Source organism: Crassostrea angulata, chromosome 2 (genome assembly GCF_025612915.1).
Source record: "Crassostrea angulata isolate pt1a10 chromosome 2, ASM2561291v2, whole genome shotgun sequence".
NCBI classification, from domain to species: domain Eukaryota; kingdom Metazoa; phylum Mollusca; class Bivalvia; order Ostreida; family Ostreidae; genus Magallana; species Magallana angulata.
The window spans coordinates 749,333-777,322 of NC_069112.1; the positions used below are offsets into that span (position 1 = coordinate 749,333).

At 33.4% G+C, this 27,990-nt stretch overlaps 1 pseudogene; it reads right to left on the reverse strand.

Annotated features, from left to right (window-relative positions):
* Positions 1 to 1,616: 1,616 nt before the first annotated feature.
* LOC128171374 (uncharacterized) lies at positions 1,617 to 27,922 on the reverse strand (annotated as a pseudogene).
* Between the last annotated feature and the right edge of the window lie 68 nt (positions 27,923 to 27,990).

A 27,990-nucleotide genomic window follows, 5' to 3' on the forward strand; every position in this document is an offset into this window, starting at 1 on the left:
TCTTCGCATGAGAAAGAGACAAAAGTAACACGCATGAATTTCATGAAAAAACTTCATGCGATTTTGACATAATTTTCATGCGAATATCATATGATTAAAATTTCGCACAATATTCATGCGAAAATTAAACCTCATGTTTCATGCGTATAACATGCGAATATCATGCAAATATCATGCAATTTTCATGCAAAATACTATGCAGCTTAATTTAATAATCTTGAAATCTTTATCTCTCTTTATCTAAATTTGAGAATATAAGCTGTTATATTTTGAAAAGAAAACTGAAGTCCTAATTAATTTGCTTCATACAGAATTAACGTTAACAGAAAACAATGACAGTAATCTTTTTAGGAAAATCTTCTTTATTTAGATGAGAACAAAATTCAAATTTCTTCTTCCACTTCTTGAAAAGGCTTGTTAGTTCATCAATCTACAAGAAAATATACATAATGCAGTGTTCATGAAATTTTCCTATTGCTGAATGGCATACCGGTATCTATTTTGAATGTGAATTATTAATATTGGAAGACAAAAAACAAAATTCATTGATATATGACATGCAGTTGGTAACATGATAAATGCTCGTTAAAGCAGATTTGATCAAATACAATAAATTTCTGTTTTCTACGTGTCTCAATGTTAAACTTTGAACCGCAACTGAAGCCCCAGTTTAGGTCTGAGGGTCATGATTTTTATAATTTAGAATCTTCACTATATAAGCAAGCTTTTGTGTGAATTTTGTCATTTTAGGTGCAGTTGTTCTTGAGAAGAAGATTTTAAAGACAGGCACGTAGCATCGTTTTTGAAAGTGGGGAGGCCAGACTCATCCAAAAAATCTTGACAAGCAAAAAAAAAAAGGGAAATTTTCAGTTTTCCAAAAATCTTCAAAATCCTAATCCGTAGGGGGTGGGGGGCTGGCGTACTATAAATTTCAATTTCACTCCTCATTTCCTTATATTCATATCAATTTTTTTCATACTCCCAAAAAAGTGGGGGAGCCAACTCCATGATAGTTCCATTTTTTTTAAAAATTGTTCCTGCGAGAAAAAGTGGGGGGGGGGGGGGGGGGGGGGGGGGGGGGGGGGGCAGGCCCCCCCTGATGCTATGTGCCTGAAAGACACACACCCTATACTCACTGTTTCTCAATTATCTCCCTTTGAAAAAGGGCTGCACCCTTCATTTTCATAATTTAAAATTCCCTTACCATAAGAATGCTTTTTATTAAGTTTGGTTAAATTTTACCCAGTGGTTTTAGAGAAAAAGTCAAAAATGTAAAAAAGTTTACAGACAGACGGACGGACGCCGGACAACAGGTGATCAGTAAAGCTCCCTCAAACCTTTTGTTCAGGTGAGCTAAAAAAAACTATAGTAGAAAAACAGTGTTTATAATACTGCTCAAGGATGAACCAAGCTGCCATATTAATAAATGGTTTAATTGACCCTGGGTACTTGGAAATCATTATTTCTAATTTATTGTAGAGTAAAAAAAACATATCATTGTGAATACAAAAGGACATTGTTACACTCAACTTGACATGGTTCACCTCAATAAATAATGCTCTAGTTCTTGTACCTAAAGTTACAGTATTGTCTGAAAACGTTGAACTGTTAACAATGGTGAAGTCTGATTAATCCGTGTCCTCATTTTGTACCATGTATTACAGTACTGCCTGACTATGAAAAAAGACAAACAATATAGACATGTCACTTTAAGTTTATTGACTTTTATCTACAGCTCGCTACATTTCCCCAAACATCATTTGTATACAAGTATTATGTTTTTCAAAGTACGAGTAAACACAAAAAAATAAAAATAATACTATATATATACGTTATAAATGTATTTCATCACGTTCATTGTATGGGTAAACATAAAAAAAAAATAATCACGCTTAAACTTACGTACAATATTTCTCCAAAGAAAATGACATTAACTTGAGTTGTCCTACCTATCTGGTCAACAGAGATACAGTGTGAGAAATGTGCTTAAACACCATTAACAAACACATAGGATTAACAACATGCTAATTACAAATTCAGGTCATCATGACTTACTTTCACATTGATATATACATGAGTAAATGACTCCTGGTATGATTAATGGTACATCATTTCTAAAACACAAGTTTGTTTGTATTTTCAAATAGACATGTTCTAAAATAGTTTCACCATAAACTACCATAATTCTAATTGGGTCATTGTGACCTACCTTTTGAGGACAACAAGCAATATAGGATGCACCAATTGTTACACATGCACAGCTCAAACTTAATGAATTAAACTAACATCAACTATTAATATATTGAAATTAAAACTACATAACATTGAATAAAAAACCATCTAAAACTTATCAAATTCTTATCAAAAGCTTATCAGATCACTTCTTTCCAAATGATCAATCCTACCAATAAAACTGTCACGGATAAACACCATCAAATTCATTTCTCATTTTTAAGTAAAACTTCATCTTATGAAAATTATCTAAGGGGAATAACTGTTTTTTCATCCTGACTGAAAAATACAAATTTTGAGTTATTCCCCTTTGAAAATAATGTTTAGTACACCATACAAGATTTCTTGTATAAAAATCAAAATTAAAAAAAAAATTAGTGACACATTGGCTACAATTCTGATGGACATCTCTGTCCTAGCACCGAATGATACCAGAAATTTCAAAAGCTTAGATATGTAAAACATATTACATACTGACAAAATTTACACTTAGATAAAATTGATAAAAAACGTATGATAACAAATTACAGTAGAGTTCACATACACAAAAAAAACCCCGATTCCATTGATGATGCCTTATTCATAACGAGATTAGGTACACAGAGCACAGAGTCTATTGAGGACGCATTTCACCTATACAGATACAAAGTCCATTGATGACGCGTTATTTTTGTTCACCTACACAGATACAGAGTCCATTCATGAAACGTTGTTTATGTAGAATTCACGCACAGAACACAAAGTCCGTTGATGACCGGTAATTATTTGGCTTCTGTAACTCCATTGGAATTATGGGTAATCCGGGCAGGTTTTCTTTTATCTCCCCCTGAAGGCGTTTAAAAAGCAGCTTGTCTGCAAGAAACAAAAATAATTAATTTATTATTGTATTAAATAATTAATACCAAATACTTGGACAAGAAGGAAAGAAAAAGTAAGCAAGCTCAAATACTCCATGTTCTCCCATTACTTGACAACGCTACACATCATGAATGGCAGAGTATGCATTAAGGTGGCATTCTACACCGCTTTCCGATGACGCAGTACGCAAAAAAGTACATCTAGAAGCATGTAATTCTGGTACTGGCTGATTTCAACTGAGGTGAAAGGTATGAGGACCGCTCTTTTGAAAAATTTGTTAATTGAATAGATTAAATCAAAATTTTGATAAAATTCATTCTTTACATGTAAGGTGGTATGGGACACCTTCATGTTGTGTCGTATTATTTATCAAAATAAAAAATACCGGTAAATCAAGTGTAATTTTATAAATAGTTTCTTTCCCATCATTGTTACCTTACAGCGCAGTGCAGTGGGTTAGAGGGCTCACTACGGACCTGTAAGTCACGAGTTCGAGTCGGGTTTGAAAAATTTATTACTTTTCCAAAATTTTCTAAAACATATTTTTTGGTAAAATATTGTGAAAGAAAATTCTAAACCAATGAAAGTATTTCAATAGTAATGTACTTTAATTCACATCATTATTGACAGATGTTCCATACCACCTTAATTAAAGGGATGGGAGGGTGGCTTTGAATTTCTCTCAGGTTGGGATACATAAATCCTAATTATCTCCCCTTGAAAAGGGGCACGTTCCTTAATTTTCACAACTTTGAATCTTCTTTGCCCAAGGGTGCTTTGTGCCAAGTTTGGTTGAAATTGACCCAGTAGTTCTGGGGGAGATGTTGAAAATGTGAAAAGTTGACGGACAGAGGACAGACAAACAAACAGACGGACACACATTTAGACATATATTGGGTACTTAGTGTCCAAAACTTTATTGGGTATCATTATTGGGTACATGATATGGTTTCACACGAGAATACATTTATTGGGTTAAATTTCTTTGCAGATGTATTGGGTATCAACAAATGTCCATCAACTTCTTGGGTACATAATTCTAGATATTACCATGCATTTTTTATATAAACTTATTAAAATAATTATTTTTATCTAATTCATGAAATTTTTTAAATAATTCACAAAGCATAAAATAGTAATTTTTTTAAGTATATGTTTACAGTACCCCAACCAAGCATGTGTTACAAGATAAGATAAAGTAATACTCAACAGAGAACGAACAGGCCTGTGACCTACTTTGTTTTAATCTAGTATAGGAATTTATTTGATTAGGAACATTAAAGAAAGGAGGGGGGGGGGGCTACTAGGTCATAGATATGGGGATTACCATATAAAGTGACCTATAGGGTATTACCCAAGTAAGCATTGATCATTGTCCATGTTTCGTTGGGTAATACCCTATAAGTCACAGACTTGTCCAAGTTTTGTTGGGTAATACCCTATAAGTCACAGACCTGTCCATGTTTTGTTGGGTAGTACCCTATAAGTCACAGACTTGTCCAAGTTTTGTTGGGTAATACCCTATAAGTCACAGACTTGTCTTAAGTTTTGTTGGGTAATACCCTATAAGTCACAGACTTGTCCATGTTTTGTTGGGTAATACCCTATAAGTCACAGACTTGCCCATGCTTTGTTGGGTAATACCCTATAAGTCACAGACTTGTCCATTATTTCTTTGTTTAAACCTTATAAGTCTTACACTTCTCCATGCTTTCCTGGGTATTGTTCTTATAATAACCCAATAAGTAAACAGTAAGTAAAACACTCACTGTTTTTGGTGGTAAATACCTATACTAGTATCCATTACCCATTAAGTCAGAGACTTGTCCATGCTTTTTTGGGTTTATTCCTTATAACATTTACCCAATAAAGCATGGAAAAGTCTGTGGCTTACTGGGTAATACAGAAATGTGCAATTTTAGCCAACAAAGTAATTCAGGGAAACATCTGAGTTAAAGTACTGTCTTTGCAACATGTATGCAATACCGCATATACGGTAATTTTTGCAATGATCTACATGTAATTTTCGCGACCACTTTTATATCTTAATTTTTTAAATTCACAGAAATAATATCCCGTATTCTTTTCTTTTAGAAATTTTTCAAAACGCAAGAAATGACTGACGCAAATTAAAAATATTACATATCTCTCCCATTTTCGCAAATTTGTGACACGTAAAAAAAAAACCTTTATGCGGTATTTTAACTTGCAGTTATGTATGCTTTTCCTTCGAGTAATTTTTGTGAGTTGATTTTAATCAACTCTCCTATGCAGTTACTATGGCAAACGGGAATTGAAACAGAGTTTGTACCTATGCACACATCATCACTGCTGACAAGACTTAGTACTTGGAAATAATTAATAATTTTGTTGTAATCTATTCAGAACCATTGCTTTTCACAGAAACTTATTTATAAATACCTTGAAAATAGTCAGATTTTAAATGGTACGAACAATTTAGATATTTTTTGTAGTCGTATGTATCCCTTCGCCAAAGTTCAATATTGCTGGGATGCAATTTTGAAGATATATTTCAATTACTGATACATAATGCTTGGCAGAGTTTGATGGCGTTAAATCTATTCTTAAATATTACACAACATTATTCACGTGGGGTTTTCCGTCTATAGCTCGGAAAAGCCCGATAATTCATAGTAGAAAAATTGTTTTAATACAGCTATGAAACTACATATTATACCTACCATACAAAATTACACATCGTTGATTTTAAGATAAACAATAATCAATAAAATTAACTCCCGTCATTACTTCAGTACTTTGATTTAAAATATTTAACTTACTCAAGTTTTTGATAACTTCATCTTTAAATGCATCGACTATACTGTGAAATCATTAAAATTCGTGGATTGCTTAAAGGCCGAACATTTTTACCGGGTGGTAAATCTCAGGTGAGGGCGGGGCTTAATTATTAGAGGTGTGAAAGCCTCCGGGGCTTGCAGTCTACCTGTGGTCGTGAACGCTGCTAATTGCTATACACAGGAGGCAAATTAATACACAGGAAATAAAGAATTAGTCAGAATTGGTCTTAGTTTAAATATCTTATTGTTCTAATGACCATACGAAGCGATTTTATACGGATATGGTATGTGTCGTCCGAATTTTCTCTAAGCACACGTGTGCAAAGCACAATTGAAAAATGCCGTAAATTAATTCTGCTATTAAAGTATAACTTAGTACATTGTGTTTAGCACTTGACATTGTTTAAAAACTTAATTTTAACAATTATAATAGTATAAGAAAACCATACGATCAGTAAGAATGTGGAATGTAAAGACAGCCATTATACGTCGACAATTAATGGAGTTCGTTTTCCATGGAGTGACGTTTACATGCTCCAACTTCCAACTGAGTGAATTACCAGTAAATATAGCTTTAGTAGCACAGTATACGTTTGTTGTAAAAAGAAAATTTTATATGTTTTAATTCTAGCTGTCCATGCATGTACGTGGAATTTATTAGGTCACACACATTCAACATAATTCAAATATAAATTGTGCGTATTTTCAATCACTGAATAATTTTTTTTCATAATCATTTTTAATACTGGTAATGTTTAAAAATCAATTTTCAATTCCCCCTTTTTAATACATGACGGAAGATATCAAAGATAACGTTGTTAATTGCTAGTAAACAGAAATCCGCGGACCTGGCAAGATCACGCTCGGACGATCACGTCAATCAAACTGGGTGCTATTGTTTCAAACTTGATTGACAAGCGGCAACATTTTGAAGTTTGTACAGGTAAAAAAGGGGGCGTTTGTAAAATGTTCGGCCTTTAAATTTTACAAGTTTGCGGGGACGTAATTTATAACCCTTAATTATTTATCCATGGAGGACGTTAATTTGTGGATAAGAGGCACCCATAAATTCAACGAAAATTGAGCATCATTAATATTTTATTAAGGAAAGTGAAAAACAACAACTTAAAGGAACTTTAAACAACAATTTATGATCATAAACTCAAAATTAATCAATTTACATAACTGTCATAAACTTTGAAAATCTCAACATTATCAACAATTTCAACAATTATCATCAAATATGAAATATACACAAATGCATATGCATGTACACAAATTTATCAAATCTTGCAGAAAGATTGTCAGACATCTTACATGTATGGTTAAGAAGATCAAACGGACCATTCCATAAACCTTAAAACTGGCATAATATTCAGCTCGCATACAAAAATGCAGAGAAAGTTTAAATATTCAACAGTTATTGGCTGACTCATAAAAATACACATCCAAAAATATTCAAAAAATGTTCATATCCACATACTGGTACATTTCGGGGTTTTTTTTAAAACAGTGACAAAGATTTTTGTATGTGTGGAATTACAATTCACATACTGTAACTCATCATAAACTTTGAAAATCTTAACATGATCAACAATTTCAATACGATATTTACTGGTATTACAATGCATATGCGTGATGTTCTTTTCTATGAGCACACATATATTATTAACAATTTCATCAAAGTTATATGTACACTAAGACATAACTCAATCAAAAGTGCAAATCTTAGCAAATTTATTACTTTTTAACTCTTTTAAGGTCATTCCATATTTTTTCTTTATGGTCTCCCATATATCCTTTTCCACAATATTCTTCTGCACTTTTAGTTACATTCTGTAGGTCTTGGGCACATTTTCATTCATGGGAGTGTATTTGATGTGCAACAGTCTGAAAAATATTCCCTTACTTCCTTTTCCTCTTGTTTGACCATTTTACTCTTGTTGCTATATATAATATATAATATAAAAATATCGAATGTTTTTCCTGTATCAATATTCTGTATTGAAGAAAATTGTAAATGTTTATCTTCATAACCACCCTCTAAGGTCATGACCTACACAATGAACAAGAATATTTATTGTTTAGGGGTGAAGATCCCATTTGTTTTTAAGATATTTGGTCATCATTTCAAGTTTATGGGGGTTGAGATTTTACAATTAATCTGCAAAATTAAGATATCCCTATCTTCAAAACTGTTGGGAGGAGTTATTTGCACAAAAGATGTATCCTATAAGCAAATGACTAGTTCAAAAGTTGGTATTTTTTGCAAAAATTTATAAAGTTAAAATCCTAGCAATAATGCATATCTCGATTATATATACAATTGATCTGCAAAACAAAAAACCTTAATATCTTGAAAACTGTATGAGTTGTCCAGACAAAGGGGGTACCCTTTTGGCAACCGCCCGTCATTTCACCACTTCAATTACCAGATTTTTCTGATGGTAAAACCCATTAAACGCTTTCTAACACTAGCTGTGTATTTTTCCTGCAATGCTCTCTACCTTCCTATCCACATGAAACGCCTGAGTATAATCCACTGATGCATTTTCCATAGGCGGTATTGTAAACATTCCTGTTCATAGCTCCGGCCCTTTTTGTCATTCAGCAACGAGGGACCTCTTGAATGAAAGCTCATCAAATTGCCTCTTTCCTGTTAAAATTTTATGGTGTGAAGTCTGTACTGAAAAACTCTGAAAATAAAAGTAAAAGTAGGGAATTTCACAGTTTTGGACAGGGTGTACGTCAAACAATTTCAATTCTTTCCTTCAAATGATAATTTAACCATGACACTTGCTTTTAAAATTGCAAATCCTTTTTTCTAACATGTGTCAAGCATTCTGATTTCAAATGTCCCAATAAATGTATATACACTCTGCAATTTAGCAATTTTTTTGCTTAAAGAGGTTCACTCCTTAGGTTTTGGGTAGCCATTTTGGGTCACCTCTAGTCTGAAAATTCTGCATCACATATTAATTCTAGTAGTATATTAATATTTTCAGGTTTTCAAGAAGGAAACTCACTAGTTTTAGAGTACCGGGTACTGTTACTTTAGCTTCCTAATTTTCAGCGCAGACCAAACTTCTAGATAGTTTGTGTATTACGATATATTCATAATGTTCTAAAAAACATATTTAAACAATATTTTGATATTCCTATCGGTATATTTTGGCATATTTAGCTTATATTTCATAGAAGTAAAGAAAAAATGAACTCCAATTTTGGCCTAATATTAGCTTATTCCATGCTTTATCTCAAATTTTTGAGATGTGACCCCTACTTGTTTTACTTTTAAATGAGACATTAAATGTATGTCTATTTGTATGCAAAGTTTTGGAAAGATGACAATTTACTATAACTTTTTAATTTGCGTTATAATTTGATTACTCCAAAATTTTGTAACATCTGTTGTTGTGTTCATTATGTACTGGCCTTTGAAGCCACAGTAAAGCAAGAATTTTTAAACTTTGACTTAGATTTTACTAAAAGAATAAAAATACCCACTAAGTCTGTGAAATATGTATAATCAATATAAAGTTTCCCAGTAATTATCTGCATGTCAAATACTGAATATATAGTTTTTACAGGTTCCTTCTTTCAAACTTTGACAAGTGTAATTACCCGGTAGACATCATTGTTACAAAAATAAATTTTACTTACATCTAGTGTGTCTCATTGTTGTGTTTTAATCTTTGATGAAGTTCCAATTCAATATACAAGGTATCTAAAATGAAATGTTTTGAATTTAATTCTACATGTATCAAACACTATCCCCAACATTTGTATTTTCATGTCACAATCAGCCATTTATTTAATACTCAGAGAGAGAGAGAGAGAGAGAGAGAGAGAGAGAGAGAGAGAGAGAGAGAGAACAGCTAGACAACAAACAACTACTGTAACATCTCCGACACATTTGTACAACCTAAAGACCAACACCAACATCCCCCCCCCCTTCAAACATTCAATATCAACCCCCACCCCCAAAAATTAATCTATTGTTTTAAAAGTATGAATAGATAAATACAGGTAATTATCTACATAAAATGATTACAGATAATTTCATTCAATATTTTGATTATGAGGCCTAACAAAAAAATAGGTTTGTTTCCGCTTTCAGGCTAAAAAAAATAGGAGCGGTAGGTTGGCTTCTTTTTTTTTTTCTTTTTTTTCCCCTCTCCATCTGTTCAATTGTGCATATTAAACCATTTATCTATTAAACTGGGTAAGATAAAAAAAACAACCCAAATATTTGTTGTCATTGTTTAAATGATCTGATGAACTTTTTCCACGGCTGGTGGGAACATTTCTCGACCTCAACTGGCACGACATGTGCTGCCATTTGTAAATAACAAACCTCTACACAACACTGATGACATCTAAATAAGTTCTATAAGCATTTTTATGACTTAAATTCAGAGGACACAATAAATTTTTAAATCGGATAAAAACGAAATTTTAACAATAAACAGATAAAACGGAAATTTACGAAAAAACTCGAGAAAAAAAATTTTGGGTCGGTGGGTTTAAGTATGGGTCGGTCGGGAAAGCAGAAACAAACCTTTTTTTTTTGTTAGGCCTGATTAACAAGGATAGGTTTTATGGATTTAGTACTAAGCAACATGGTAGGCTTTCACATATTAAAGTGTGCATACGTACATCTACAGTCATGTCACATACATGGCAGATTTGTTTACACAAATTTAATGCACATCTATAATCATAAACATAGAATTGGAACCTACCAGGCATTAAATGCAACTCCCTTACAATGCAAACTAATATTACATGTAGCTAGCTAGACACTGCTTTAATGAATTATTTTCCTTCACTAGAAACTTTCTACTTATTTACGTTCACTTTTACTCGCTTGAAATTATCGCACTAAAAACCAAATGCGATATTTTTTATTTTTTTTAATATAAAAACTCAAAATAAATTACATTCAAGTCAAAATCAGAATTTCTTCAATTCATTAAGGTCAGACGACACGTTCCTCAATTTTAGATAACTTTTTCCAGGAATTTGTTAATGGTTTACTACTACTTTGTCAAGCTTTCTAGCAAAAAATTAGGGTACCTTACCAGGCATTTCTGCAAAATACTAGAGTATGCAATTTCCTATATAATCTTCTTGAAAATACACTTGAATTGCTGATATAAAAATAAATACATGTACAGCACAGCGAATTTCACTATATAAGAATTATATCTCCGCCGGGGCGAGGTTTTGAACTCACGACCTCTAGAACCTATACACTTCTGGTAGTGTGCAGCCACGGTTCTAACCACTCGACCATCTAGACAAGTAACCAAATCCAAGTCAATTTTGAACATTTTTAAAGTAATTATAAAATTAATATTTTTTATAAGAACTCTTTATTACGAGGAGATAGAAAAAAGATTCTCGAGGAACGTGTCATCTGACCTTAAATTGGTTTTCTGAAAATCCCAAAGGGGATGGGGGTGGGGGTGGGGGTTGTGATGGATTTTTTCTTATAGAATGAGTTATTTAAATGATTGAACTTCTTTGAAATTTAGGTTGTTCACATAATTGAGAAGATGTACAACAGAGAAATGCATGTTTATCATAATAATTGTAAATAAACAAGGAATATACCTTACCAGCATGGAGTTCAATATTGGTATAGTCCACTAATGCATTCCCATAGGCGGTAATGTTAACGTTCAGGTTCATAGCTCCAAAGCCTTAATTTTCGTTCAGCAACGAGGGACCTCTTGAATGAAAGCTCATCAAATTGCCTCTCTCTTGTTAAAATTTCGTAATGTGAAGTCAGATTCGTTTTCCGGCAAAATGTGTCTGTATTGAAAATGCAATGTAGTGAATTTCACAGTTGTAGGTCAGGTAGACTGCTTGCTATTTCTGCCATTGATAAAAAAATATATTGATTAAATATTGAAATCAAATTTAATTTCTATTTAAATAACATAGATGATATCCCGCACAAGCACTGGAATTTGTACTTTAATATGATACAATGCTTCATGTACATGACCTTTATTTATTCATTACAAATTGTTTTATTTTATATCAAATCAGGGAGTGGATGAATACTGTAGTGCATCATATCTCTCTCTTTTCTAATTTTTTTTAAGGTCAATTTTCACTTTAACTATTATCACTGTCCCAAATAAGAATTTTCAGATAATTCAACTTCCTTGTTTTATGCATACATCATCTATTTATACAGACAGAGAATTGCTAACACAATCTGTTCATGGTTCACAAATTAACGTACAAGCTTAGAGTACATGTACTACCGATAAAAAGTGGTATAAAAATGTATGTAATTTAAAACTAATTTATATACATACATAATTATTTATTTGCATATCTTAATTCAAAATTTTCAGATCCAAGGTAACTGCCCGATGATTAACCCTAATAATATATATCATAAATCAAATTCATAGGGCCTATCAAAAAAAAATTGTTTGTTTCCGCTTTCATGCTGAAAAAAAGTAGGGTCGGGTCGGTCGGATTTTTTTTTTATTATTTTCAAATATTTTTTTTCCTTCAATATTGCAGTATCCATACATGTCGGTTAGATACTGACACTGCTGAATGGTATAAAATGAGAAATACTTTTCATATCATTCCTGACTATTAAGCTGGTCTTAAGAAAACACAAAAATGATATTATATATTACATACTTCCTCTGACAACGATGAGAGCATTATTAAAATCTATAACACATGGAAACATACAGCCATATTAAAACAAAACATTTGTGTTACGATGAATTGAGAAGAGTAACTGCTTCAAGCGTTTTTGTGACCAAAATTTTGAGTAATTTTTTTCAAAATCGGATAAAAACGACAATAAACGATTTTCCATCAAAAATCCTTTAAAAAAGTTTTGAGTCGGGGGGTAAAAGCAAGGGTCGGTCGGGAAAGCGGACACAAACAATTTTTTTTTAGGCTAAACCTTTGCCCTTCTGAAAGTTAACAAAAACTTGACTGAATGACATATTTTTGCCAGAAACCTTTCAGTTTACAAATAGCAGTTTTCTCTTATGATTATTTTTACACATAGGAACCCATACATATTTAATGCACATACCTTGCCCCTGGCCTCAACAAGGTCTTGCGTGTCCAAGGTTTCTTTTCCAGAGTTGAAAGGTCTGCATGCAGTGATTTTTCTATGCTGCTAACCTAAATTCTGTTCACAAAAACTTTCAATCTACAAATTAGAATTAATATTCATGTGTGTGTGTTTCATATGACCGCTAGCATTCTTTTATGATTGTGTACAGCTGACACTTCACAATGAATTAGAAAATTTGTCTTTGTCTCCAATAGAAATAATGCAATATAATAAGTTAACAAATTACAATAAAAGTCTTTTTTTTTTTAAAGAATTTATTAAGGTATGTTTAGAAAATTATTATTTATATTATCCAAGGTTCAACTCTTTTTTCTACAGAATCAAAAAAAAAACTTAAATTGTTTGACAGGTACAAGATAATATAATTATATACATACATAATTATACAAGTGTTGTACATACCTTTAAACTGTGAATCCAGGCCTTGATCCACTTTTGCTCTTTGTCCAGATGTCAGTATAGCTCTGATCATCATCATCATCATCATCATCATCATCATCATCATGTGCTTCTACAACAACAAAGAAATATTTCAGATTTGTTATAAAGTTTTAACACAGGCACTTGACCTTATATAATTTTCTTGTTATACAAAAATACTCTAATATTACACAATTAAGGTACACCTCGCCGCCATTTTGGATTTTTCTAGGACAGTCATACCTGCAGGAATTTCGGTGGAGATTCATTGATAAAGTTAATTAATTTGCAATACTCTCCATCTTCAAATGGTCGTTCGACATCTACATAAGCTTTAACTAATTCAACCAAATCAGTGCATTTCATCTGTCAACAATGAAAATGACCCTTCATCCTGCATCTACTGCTTTTGATATGGGATGAATGGTTAAACAGAGGACAGAAGTTGACATTTTAATGTCATACTTAGGGTAATCCCTTCCAAATAAAGCAATGATACAGATACCAAAAATTCAAGGCTTACTTATTTACTAGACCACTAATATGTTCCGAAGAAAAAATGGCACACTATATATACAAAAGCCAAAATCTCATTGGTCAACACTTTATGATTAACCAATGAAAATCAATGAAACATAACATTACGGCGGGGAAATTGATGTCAATCATGATATCACTGAATAAATCATAAAATCTCTCCCGAACCAGGATATATTAACCAATATAATTATAATTATTTAAGGCAGTTAATGTGAATTTAATAACAACAAAGAGGTTCATGCTGAAAGGAACGCTGATCCAGAACATGATATAAATGGTAGTCGGAACTCGGAAAGGTCTTAGTGACGGCACTTAGCCTGTCTCCTAGTATGGTCATTTAGAAATTGAGTTTAATTAAATGTATATGAAAGACTGCAAAACCAAGAGGATCAAAATTAGTTTTATGATTGAGTTTCAGGCTTAAAATCGGACTGAAGTGTTAGTTTTAAATAAATTAATCCAAGCTATTAGATGGCAGCGATGTGTACCTTGTGTATTTTTAGGTATAGGGTATATTTTTTTATTATGGAAAAGATATATTACATCATGCAGGTGCCTGTGAACATGAAACATGTACATACATTACACAAATGTTGTACATACATCGTGCATGTGTTGACTTACCATTAAAAAGCTCATCCAGGCTTGACTTCTACTTCCATGTGCTAAATCAAAAGGGTCATCGTCACATGATTCTACAAAAAACAAAGAAAAAGTATATGTATATGACATAGTTAGCTTATTTGTTCATTTTGGGGTCCAAAGAGGTCCATACAACTTTCCTACTGCACCCAATATATACATGTACATATATAGCCATTAGGTTTCTAAAGATCCCATACCAATGAATCTTATCACAGGTAAATATTGGTAGCTCAAACAAGAGATATCTCGAATACCTTGCTTATGTTGAAGTCTACCGCTAGTCCCGACCGTTTAATCTCTATAAAAATGTAATGATTTTAAAAACTCCTGATATCACGAATATGGTACATATTTTCGATAATACCCTTCTTATGTAAAAGTATATTGAAGGGCTAAAACGCTAATTTTACCTGATTTATCTAAAAGTGGAGTCATTTTTTTTTTTAACAGCTGAACATAATTGCATGGTATCATTACTTCACACGTTCACACGGCAATATTTACACCTTTCAAAACTATTGTTACCTCAATCATGCGAGACATAGTTTATTAAGATGGCAGCTTGTGTGTTTTGGGCATGTAAGGTGGTGTGGGGCACATCTTTTTTCAAAAGCTTTTTTGGGGTTCAATATTGTAAAATTTGAAAATTCTAAACCGGTGAAAGTATTCTAATTATAATTAATAAATGTACTTGAATCCACAGTAATATCAACAGATGTCCCATCCCATACCACCTTAATACATATCTATAAAATTTAGATTAAACACAGCCATGATTATCGCAAATGTGTTTAATAAAACACACGTACTGTATACGGACATATTGAATACACAGCTTGTGAAGTGACTATGATTTATCATACATGTGAAATGTTTCCACTTTTCAATATAATTACTAGATATGAGGACTGATGAGCACAATAAATTAATATAAAATACATTAGCTTCACAAACACAAAAAATACAAAAATATACTTAGTGTATTAATTAGCTAGATAATAAAAATTATATGTGTTATTTGTTAAATTTCAAGCCGTATTTTTCATTTCATTCGTGATAAATTTCAGTAATTACATGGTAAGTGCTTCATCCCATTGCAAGTTGTAAACTGTCGAGTGACAAAAATTTTAAGTCATATTTAAAAGGAAACATTGATTTAATAATCAAAAAATTTAAGTCATATTTAAAACGAAACATTGATTTAATTATTTATATAAGAATGGAATTAATCAGAAAGCCACTTTAGATATCTTGAACCCCTGGATACATGTATCTCGAAATTTTGTTGAAGTCACCTCAATTAAGTTCAAGATATCAATGTTTACAATGTACCTGTATTTTTAATCTATTACCATTTACAATTTTCCCGAAATGTTTCTATGTTAGACCCCAAGAAGTGGTTATATAGTTGATTTGGAACAGCTAAAGAAATTTAATCATTGAAACAATGTCAATTTTTAAGACAAAAAGTTAATTAAACAATTAATCACTATGAAAAAAGTATTAAAGGGACAAGGTCACGATTTTTGTCATAATTTATTTTGCTGTTCTGAATGCACAAATAAGGCATTTAAAATGATTAATCGAAATAATTGTCAGTTGTTAAGTTTTATGCAAGATAGTTCACTGTGACACAATTTAAGGCTTTGTAATGTAAACAAGGATTGTGCAATGATTTTGTTTACATACATTAAAGACCAGTTTTAAAACTGAAATCAATGTGTAAAACGATTGGAAATGAAAATTTATGCCAAAAACAAACTAGCAGATAGAAAAAATCTTCTTGAAGGAAAGTTTTACAATAAAACTTCTTTATAACAAACACAAGAAGCATTGACAAACTTGTTGGGTACTTAGACTAATTCTTCCACATCAGTAGTGTTGTTTATGATTAAAATAGATTTTGTCAATATATCTTTAAAAATATGAAAAGAAAAGAAATATATAAGACTTTAAAATAACTTACATTCTTATCCAGATAGCAATAAGGCCTTGAATGAGTTTTCTCTAGTTCCAGGTGATATGTTCATCTAGCATCTGTTTCAGTAGCCATTGCTACTTTCTGATTGGATAATCTTATCACATGTCATAGTTGTTTGGAACTCTTCTGAATTCTTCATTGTTGGTGATAAAACCAAAGGCATTCCGAAAGAATTTGATTTCAACAAACAGTAAAGTCCATTATATGGACTAGATTTTATAGACAAATCTCAGACAAACATTTATTGGGTTTGTGTTATCCAATACCCAGTAAATGTCTCTGGAACACAATGAAAGCAATTGGATTATTGGGTATACCCAATAAGTCAAAAGTACCCAATAAGTGTTCCAATGACATAAATTGAACCCAATAAATATTCTCTCGTGAACACAGACGGACAGACGACAGACAAAATGTGATCAGAAAGGCTCACTTGAGCTTTCAGCTCAGTTAGCTAAAAATGATAAAGGGCATTACTAGCAAAACATCATCAGATCAAAACTTTCTGCAATTATGCACATATTTAATCATTTGTCTTAAACAACAACATACTAAATTCTAATGGTTCAAAATTTGAAGACAAAACATTGTAATTAAAATTTCCTAGAAATGTGCAAATCAACACATTGTGTTCTAACTACCTACGAAAAAATCATTGCTAAATTCAACATTTGGACAAAATTCTAAGTTCAATGGGGCTAAAATTCCGAGAAAGATAAATGAATCAGAACTTCCTAGTAATTAGCACATCTACACGTTGTGTCCTAAATACCTTAAAAGTTTCATATATTTCATATTAAACATGATAAAATTCTGTGCAGCTGTTTAATATAAGTTTTGCTTAAAATCCAGGACTGAATGAGATAGGTTGAAATCATTATTCTCCAACAATTCCATTGCATGGGGTATAATAATGGCACAATTAGCAAAACAAGATACATTTTCGAATTGATAATGATCTGACATTTACAATGTTTAATTGTTCAGTTTAACATTATAGACTTCTTCATGTGGATATTTGTTTTATAATATTCCACATTCAGAAAATAAAACTTGTTTAACATGATGTTTCTCACTCAGCAACAGACAGCCATGTTTGGATGATCACAAAGTGTGAAATAAACAGGATTCAGTATTACAGTCCATGTGAATTATACACAGCTCAATTTCAGCTGCAGATGTTGAACAGTGACAAACAACATGTGTGGTTTTGAGAGCAGACTAGATTTGTACAGAAACATTTACAACCTGTCAATATCCCAGCTATCTCCATTATAGGACTGATGTTGAGCTGGACATGGCGTCCTCATCAGGACGGGGTCTGTGTTCATCTACAACAAGTCATTAATTAGCTGTTAATTAATCAATTCCATACATTATATGTAATGATAGAGCTACATCTACAAATTAAAACTTCAAACGGATTACCATGACACTTGGTCTATTATTTGTCTAATTAATTAAATTAAGTCAATTAACATGTAACAAAACAACTGATTACAAATACATGCGTCAGTGAGTTTTACTTTCGTTTAGTTGATGAGTTGTTGTGAGGATGTGTCGTGTATCGGGTGTCTCCTTCAGGACGGGGTCTGTGTTCATCTACAACAACGCATTAATTAGCTGTTAATTAATTAATTACATACTGTATATATAATGATAGAGCTACATCCACAAACAAAACTTTAAACTGATTACCATGACACTTTCTTTAATATTTATCTAAATAATTGAATTAAGTCAATTAACATGTCACAAAATAACTGATTACAAATACATGCGTCACTCTATATATTTCATAATTAAATACAACAACCTGCTATTTCTATTCACTAAATACAATGACATGTAACTGTACATTTAATTAATAAAATAATGTATCTAATTTCTGTATATTTTAGATAAACACTGACTCCCAATGACTGGTAGATACAGCTAACCCTGTAACAATGAGTTGTTTATATTGACAAACAATCACACAGATAAACATGTCTTACATGTATCTTATTGACTGATAATTAACACGGACTGTGTGTCTTAGTTATCTATATCTAATTAATGTGAATGATAATGACACAGACTTACCTGTCAGAGCGTCCTGTCTGGTGATATACCTGTAGACACACACCTTGTTGTCCCACCGTGATCCGACCCAGAGACGGTGAGTGTTGACATCATACCTCAGGCTCCATGGTTTACCCATCTCTTGTGATGTTGTCAGTAGATGTGACAGGAACTGACCGTCCTTATTTATCATCTGTACTGTATTGGTTCTAAAATCACACACCAGGATGTGTGACAACGCGTCAGTACAGATTCCTAATGGCACTAGTACTGATCCTGATGGATGTCCTGTGTAGGAGAAACGATGTCTTCCTCCACGCTCTGTCACCACTACCGCACCAGACTCAGAGGTATAGATAAAGTCAGACACCACGACATCCCCATTGTTGTTCTCTGTTATATAGTAAGGTCTACTATACAGTCCCTGTCCTGTGTTGTGGTACTGTATGGTTTGTGTGAGTTGTCCCCTCTGGTTGTACCGGGTTACCTTGCCTGTCTTTGTATCATCGTTATACATCCCGACCAGTAGATCCCCAGTGGACGGGGACCAGTACACACTCAGTGGTTTCCATGTAGAGTCTGTTGTCTCTATAAATGTGGTGGTTGTTTTCATATCCTTTGACAGTTTGTTGATGTTATAATTCCAATCTATATAAATCAGTTCACTCTCACTGTTCACTGTGTGTAATCCATAGAAACCACTCCATGAATCCTCCACACGATGTAGAGGGACACCTGTTGTGTCTGTCAACATGAGATTGTTATCATCACTGACCCAGACCCGGTCTGATGTCACACAGGAAATGTGTAAACAACGATCAACATCTGTCAGTGTGAGAGATTGATGGAGCTCAGCACCAGACGTCAGTTTCAGCAGACACTGGTTTCCTACGCGTCGGTTTCCTCTCTCTGTGATTTGGATTGCACTCAGTGACTCCATCACATCCTCCTTGTTGAGTGACTCAGTCATGGAGAGCTGGCTGGTGTGGAGTGTAAGATGTATCTGGGGGAGGGTTGTCTTTGTGAAGGAGAGGAATTGTAGCGCACTGAATGTGAATGCTGGCTGTACATATCTGTGTTCATATCTCCTTAGTCTGACAATATGTCTGATCATTTTTATCTTTTGTTTTTTACATCTGTGTTTGAAATCAAAGTAACATAACACATTGTTCAATAGATCATATACCACATAGTCAATGAGATCCTTCAGTGTCTGGGCCTTTGTTAACATCTCTGACTGAAGGGGGGAGAATTCTGTGTGACAGGTTTTGACATCAGCTTTGATTCCTGTCAGGAGAACAGGTCTGTAAAAGAGAGCCTCACTTCTGATGGTGTGAATGGTTCCTCTGTGTTGTTGTCGCTTTGTTTTATAGGATGTTCCAACATCAAGTTGTCTGTGAGTTCTATGTTTTCTGCAGTGGAAACAGAAAGGGAGTTCACAAGGTTCACAGTACTTTGTATAAACATGGCTAGGATGTCTCACACAGATCTCTTGTGTTGGGATGTAGTTGATTTGATCACGGTGTGACACAACATCATGGTCTATTGTTTGGAGATCTTTTACATGGTTCTCTTTACACTGGGGACACAGATCACATGGACACGATACACAATGGTACGCTGTGTCCCCCGGACACTTAGAACATTGATGTACTTTGTACGGGGAGCTTGCTGTGGTGTATTGGGAGCTTGCTGTGTCCATGATGTGGGCGGTCTGGGTCATAACCTGTTCAATGAAAATAAAGAGTTTTAGGATTATTATTGTTTGTATAAACATTCAATGTCAAATTTTAAAAGAAATATATTTGGGTTTTTTAAAGATTAATATATTTTCTCTACTTGGATAATTGACGGTCTATTATTCTGGTTCTGATTATAGAGACACTCAACCAGTAGAAAAATACAACATAAGATTGCTGAGTGAGAAAGAGGTGCTCTCTCTCGCTCTCTCTCTCTCTCTCCTCTCTCTCTCTCTCTTTATCCCTACATTTCTTTATCTCTGTTCCTCTCTCTTGGATGTGTACATAATTGAGAAAGTGTACTATATGATTATCTAGCAGACAAAGTCAGAGAGAAAAAAAAATAAGATGTAGAGTACACATCACAATTAAGTTAATTCAATTACCGGGTATTTACTGTCTCAATTTACCTAACATGTACTCCTGCTCTTTCTATTTCTTTCTCTCAATCTCTGTTTCTCACAATTTCAATACTAAACATGCACTCTTGGCCTCTCTCTCTCTCTCTCTCTCTCTCTTGATCGATCGATCTTATTCCTCCTCTCTCTCTGATTTTTTTTTTCCAACACATGCTTTTTCTCTGTCTCCTCAGATTTCTCTTCTAAACATGTATTTTTGCTCTCTCTTTCTATCTATTTCTGTCTTTCAGACAAACTCCATTAAACATGTACATGTACTAAATATATCTTACTCTCAAATATGTAATCTCTCTCTCTCTCTCTCTCTCTCTCTCTGACCTATTCTTATAAACATGTGCATCTTACTATTGTAATTCCTCTCTCTTTTTCTCTCTGAGTTACTCTCTGTTAAACATATGCATCTTTCTATTTCTCTTAGACATGTAATCTCTCTCTCTCTCTCTGTGTTTGTCTCTCTCTCTCTCTCTCACATTATTACTCCTTCATTCACTATCTCTAATTTTACATTCTTTCTCTAAGCCTCTGTCTTTCATTATTTCATAAATAAACATGTAAACACTTTCTATCTTTTATGTAAACATGTGCATCTTACTTATTCTCTCAGACATGTAGTCTTTCTCTCTCTCTCTCTCTCTCTCTCTCTCTCTCTCTCTCTCTCTCTCAGATACTTACTCTTTTACATGTACACATGTGCATCTTACTCAGGGCCCTACATTAACTTTTTTTCCTACTTGTCAATTCGGACAAGTGACCAAAACATTTACTTGTCCGAACTTCAACTTCATTTGTCCGAAAAATTTTCAATATTAAAGATCAAATATTGTCAACTTGAAAACTACAGTACTCTATTACTAAAATAAAATCATTTTTTGATTACTCTAGCTATAATTAATAACCTGACTTTTTAAATGGAAACTTAAAGTGTCTTTCCTATATGTACATGTATTTGTTCCATATACTGTAACATTAAACATGAATTGTCAGCTGTAGCTTTGTCATGGCAAATTACAAGACATTTTAAATTTAGCATCAGGTTTAAAAATACATGTAACTGTTATATTGATTTCTCAGCTGTTTTTTAAACTAAACATGGAAAGTCATCATAGTCTATCAATGATGAATGAAACCTAAAATAAGTTACATTTCTTTCCATAATCCTTTATCTTTGCTACCTTTTCGTCCTTTCTTTTTCTTAACATATGTGTTTGGTACTTTGTAAGAACTAAGATCCACACCTTGAAAGTTGTTTGAAATTAGTGAACTTCAATCCCGATCAAGAGTAACTCAACTGCATTGCAATTTGATGTCGGGATCGAAATTCAAAATAACTAATCGATAAACTTATCACAAAACTTTCTTTTGGAGATTTCTTTACATAAAAAATGCACTTGTCCAGTCGGACAATTGGCCAGCAATATTCACTTGTCCGCATATTTTTTTAACTGGTACCGGACAAGCGGACAAGCGTTAATGTCGAGCCCTGTTACTTATTCTCTCAGACATGTAGTCTTTCTTTCTCTCTCTCTCTCTTTCTTGTGACTTACTCTTATACATGTAAACATGTGCATCTTATTCTCTCAGACATGTAGTCTCTCTCTCTCTCTCTCTCTCTCTCTCTCTCTCTTGTGACTTACTCTTATACATGTAAACATGTGCATCTTATTCTCTCAGACATGTAGTCTCTCTCTCTCTCTCTCTCTCTCTCTCTCTCTCTCTCTCTCTCTCTCTCTCTCTTGTGACTTACTCTTATATACATGTAAACATGTGCATCTTATTCTCTCAGACATTTAGTCTCTGTTTCTTACTCACAGACTTAGTATGTAAACATGTGCATCTAACTATTTTTCTCAGACATTCTCTCTCTCTCTCTCTCTCTCTCTTCTCCGACTTACTCTGTTAAACATATGCATCATTCTATTTCTCTCAGACATGTAATCAATTTCATTCTTGTATTATTACTTTCTCTCACTATCTCATGATTTTACAGCTAAACATGTACTTCTTATCTCTCATTAAATCTGTTCTCTTGCTTTCTAACTGTTCTCTCTATCCCTCACATTTTCACTACCAAACCTCTCTCTCTCTCTCTTCTAACATGTAATCTTGTTTTCTATCACCCCTCTCTTCTCTCTATCTATCTCTCTCTCTTTCAGATGAACTCAACTAAACTTTGTCTCTTACTCCCTTACTCTTGTTGTTCCATATCTATCATTTAATATTTATTGCTCTGTATAACATGTCTGTTTGCTCTCTCTCTCTCTCTTTCTCTCTCTCTCTGAAACTTACTCTTATCCATGTAAACATGTACATCTTACTTATTCTCTCAGACATGTAATATCTCTCTCTCTCTCCTCTCTTTTCTCTGACTTACTTACTCTGTTAAACATATGTATTTTTTCTTAGACATGTAATCTCTCTCTCTCTCTCTCTCATTATTACTTTCTTTAATTGCTATCAAAATACAATTCACACCTAATCCTCAAATTTGTGCAAAATGGGAACCCACCAGTGTATACATGTTAAATACTGGTTTATGTCCCATGCTTTGCTATTCCCTTAACCCTGGTTGATTTGTGACTGCCCCCCCCCCCCCCTAGATAAATTAGCCCCGATATTACCACAAAGGTATGTTTCTCCTCGTCTAACACACCAATAATCAAATGGGAATGTGGGCAATAGTTATATTGTCAGTTCCTGGGTAAGAAGTTGATGTTGACCTCGGCCTATGCTCTCGAAAAACAGTTCTTATCCCAGTACTAACACAATGACCACTGCCCTCATACCCATTTAAAAGATGTATACTAAAATGTCTATGAATGACACACGACGACAAACGTGAGATAGCAATGGGTCTCCTGAGTGACTCAGGTGACTTAATAATACAAAGTATAGCTACATGAACATGGTGATATTACATGAATACTATACCACATATATTCTCTCTTTGATCTTTCAGTCAACAGCACAGTCAAACACAGCCTGGGAACCTGTAAAGAGACCATCAACTGTTACATTCTAGTACTTGTTGATAGCCCGCACAATTGCGGGATTTAATATTACATACATTTATATGATACAATGCTTCACAAGATATCTGTGAGCCAATGCTCACTAGTGATACCCCCGCTCTGATGTAAATATGCAAAATAAGCAAAATCTTTGACGAAAATTTGTTTGAAAATTTTGGTTAAAAAATAAGCAAAGTCGTCATTTAACAGGAAGTTGACGTTCGATTGGTACAAAAATATATCCCGTGATATGGCATGCCTTAACAAACACTGTGTAAAAATTTCAAGCATCTGCGATAAATTATTGCTGAGATAAATGTGACAGAAATTTTTGTTACGGACGGACAGACAGACAGACGGATAGACAGACAGACGGATTGACAGACAGACGGACAGACACACAAGGGTAAAACAGTATACCCCCTCTCCTTTGGAGCGGGGGTATAATTATATGTTGATCCATATTTTTTGGTTTATTTATGTAAACATAGTGTCTGATTTTTTTCTTAGTTGCTTTATTAACCTTTTGTCAAACTCGCAAAAATCTACATTTACTATATCAATTACTGCTTACTCTCAAACATGTACCTTCAATCTATGTTTATTCTCTCTCTCTCTCTCTCTCTCTCTCTCTCTCTCTCTCTCTCTCTCCACACACACATCACCATAACATAGTTATAGAAATGAGGGCCGACACAGGATTTGCCTTCTGTCTGATTGGATTGAAACACTGTTTTTCAAATGTGACACATATCTTCAGTATGTTCTTATTTACAATTCATCTATGAAATACAGAATGTAACTTTTTATAATAAGGTTATAAAACATGGATAAAATGCAGTTGTGTCTTTACCCCATGTAAAGAACAGACTATAATTGCTATCAAAATACAATTCACACATAAATCCTCAAATGTGTGCAAAATGGGAACCGACCAATGTATACATGTTAATTACCGGCTTATGTCCCATGCTTTGCTATTCCCTTAACCCTGGTTGATTTTTGACTGTCGCCCAGGCAGCTAATTGGACAATACCCCAGCCCTGAAATTACCACAAGGATATGTTTCTCCTCATCTAACACATTAATCATCAAATGGGAATGTGGACAATAGTTATATTGTCAGTTCCTGGGCAAGAAATTGATGTTGACCTCGGCCTATGGTCTCGGGCAACAGTTCTTACCCCAGGACTAACACAATGACTACTGCCCTCATACCCATTTAAGAGATGTATACTAAAATGTCTATGAATGACACACGACGACAAACGTGAGATAGCAATGGGTCTCCTGAGAGACTCAGGTGACCTAAAAATACATAGTATAGCTACATGAACATGATGATATTACATGAATACTATACCACATATATTCTCTCTTTGATCTCCCAGTACACAGCACAGTCAAACACAGCCTGGGAACCTGTAAAAAGACCATCAACTGTTACATACTACAGACTGGTATAACCTATCAGACACAGTCAGACACAAGGAACCTGTAAAGAGACCATGGACTGTTAACTGTTACATTCTAGTACCGGGGTATTCGATGATATCCCACACAAGCGCTAGATTTAACAATATATAATCATTTATATGATACAATGCTTAATATTTAAAAAAATATTTTTTGGTTCATTTTTGTATTTCTTGTGTCTGATTCTTTTCTTAATTGTTTTCTTAACCTTTTCTTTAAAATTGAAATAAAAAACCAACTGCATGGTTGGATATTTACAGGAGCAGGGATGAAAAATCTAAACTAAAATGGATGATATATACATATTATATACCCATCAATTATACTGTCAATTTTACAGAGTTTGATCTGAATTTCCGGATCACCACACTGTGGTTTTCCGATTCCTTATCACTGCTCTCTGAAACCGATAACATCTGTATTTTAGCCCGTTTTTAAAAGGGTTCGTATAAAATACAGTCAAACTTCGTTATCTCTAACTAGATGGGACTGTTTAAAAACTTTGAGATATCCAAGTATTTGAAATATCAAGGTACAATACTTAAAGCGGAAGGAAAGTCAAAAACACATTTTATTTATATTAATAAAGTGTTTTAAATTATCACACGTGGTCATGCTGTTTTGAAAATAAACTACATAATCAAGCTATAATGCACGTTTGAAGTTAGAGAAATTGTATTTACAGGAGGCTGACATGATGTAGAACTCTTTTGTATTGAAAACCAAGAAAATTTATTATTTTGACGTCACACCATCTATTCCGGTTTGGTTTACATACATGCATACAACATATAAAGTGCTCTGAATAAAACGCTGGTGTATGCCTTTCTGTTACTCAAGTAGTCGACTGAACAAAAATGTTTAGGTTCACAAGTCAATCTAAAGAATATTATATGTATGCATAAATATATGATTTTTTATTAAAGCACATAGTAGGTCAATTCATTTAATTTTGTAATCCTACAAATTTTCTCTTATCAAAATAGAATGATGTCGATAATTTGTTTCAAGGACCCCGCCCCCTCCTCCTCAGTATTATATATTCAAATACATTAATGTATTAAATTAATTAATTTAGTTTATTAAAACATCCTACCATATTAACCATTCTATTAATGATCACTATTGATGTGTATTATTTGTACATGTAGCATAGGAAAACGGTCTAGGAAAAACAAAACATTTTTTTATGAACATTCATCGCCCAGTCCCCTTTCAACCCCCCCCCCCCTATTTTACGCACACATGATTTATTCATATAGACGTAGAACACAATCTGTTCATTGTTTACAAATTAATGTAAAAGGTTTGCTACCAATCTTTCCTGTATTAAAATGTATGAAATTAAAAGACGCTAGTGTATGCTAGTAATGCAACTGTGAAACGATAAGCACGTGCCTTTATCACTGCGATGTCATGAAAAAGTTCACACATTATTGAACGTTTTCGCTATTCAAAGGTTCATAGAAGGAAACATGTATTTGCAACTATAAATATCAAGTATCACCTTCTATGTATACTCTAAGTAAATTCCCAGTAAATATATTCACCCTTTACATAATCATTCAATATCATTTCATTGCTAGTATATATTTTGATACAAACTCCCACTGACTTGGATCCCCCAAAGCATGTCCACCACCATACTCTCATTTTTGCTATTTTAGGCTGGTTTTAAAATATTGAAAATGAAAGTAGGTTTTTAATTAATTCTACAATAATTAATTATCAGGTAAAATTCAATTATAGTTTATGGACATCATATTACACTTGTTAAAATACCAAAAGTGTAAGCAGTTACTCTGGTGCAGGCATTTTTTAGTTTATTGACAAAATGTCTCCATCTATAAGTATTATTAAGATATTCTTACATGTAACACATGTTTAAGTGGCAATAACTTTTTTCTATATTTTTTTTCAAATTCTGGTAAGCGATTAAGACATTGATAAATGTATTCTCATAAACTTTTGGCCTTTCAACAGAAAAACTAAATGTTACTTACTTTTTTAGACAAATGCCACCCCCCCCCCCCCCATAAAACCTAATATTTAGTTTTTAATGTATTAATCGGTCAACTTAGTTTTCACTATTAATTAATTTCATCTGTATATTACTTATTAAACGTATATATACTCTAAACATTTTTTTAAAGGGGGGGGGGGGGTCTGTGTCTGTACAAACGACTTGTCTTGTCACTGGTACATTGAGCTGTTGGATTGAAACAACTTACCCCCTCCTCCCTTACCTGAACTAAGTTACAACAGGTTTTTCTTCAACACTTTACATATACATGAATGACACGATTTCGATGGCTTCTTTCCGGGTCAGCCATTTTATTTCAATATATACGAAGTTGATTTTTAAAAATATCGCGTTTTATCTCACATATATTATCACTGGCATGATATATGGAAGAAGTAGACTACATTGTAGAATATATGATATGACAAACCTTTTGTTTCACGGGGAACAATTATCTAAACGGATAGAAATAAACCTTCCTTTCCTCTTCCCAAATCTGTCTATCGTCTGTTCGACCTACGTCACAGCGATGCTTAGACGTTTCGCCACCCAGCAATTTCGGCCCCAAGTCGTTTCCAGATAATGAATATACCGGTTTTCAAAAATAGAAAAAAGCAGTTCGAATAGTTAGTTTTTA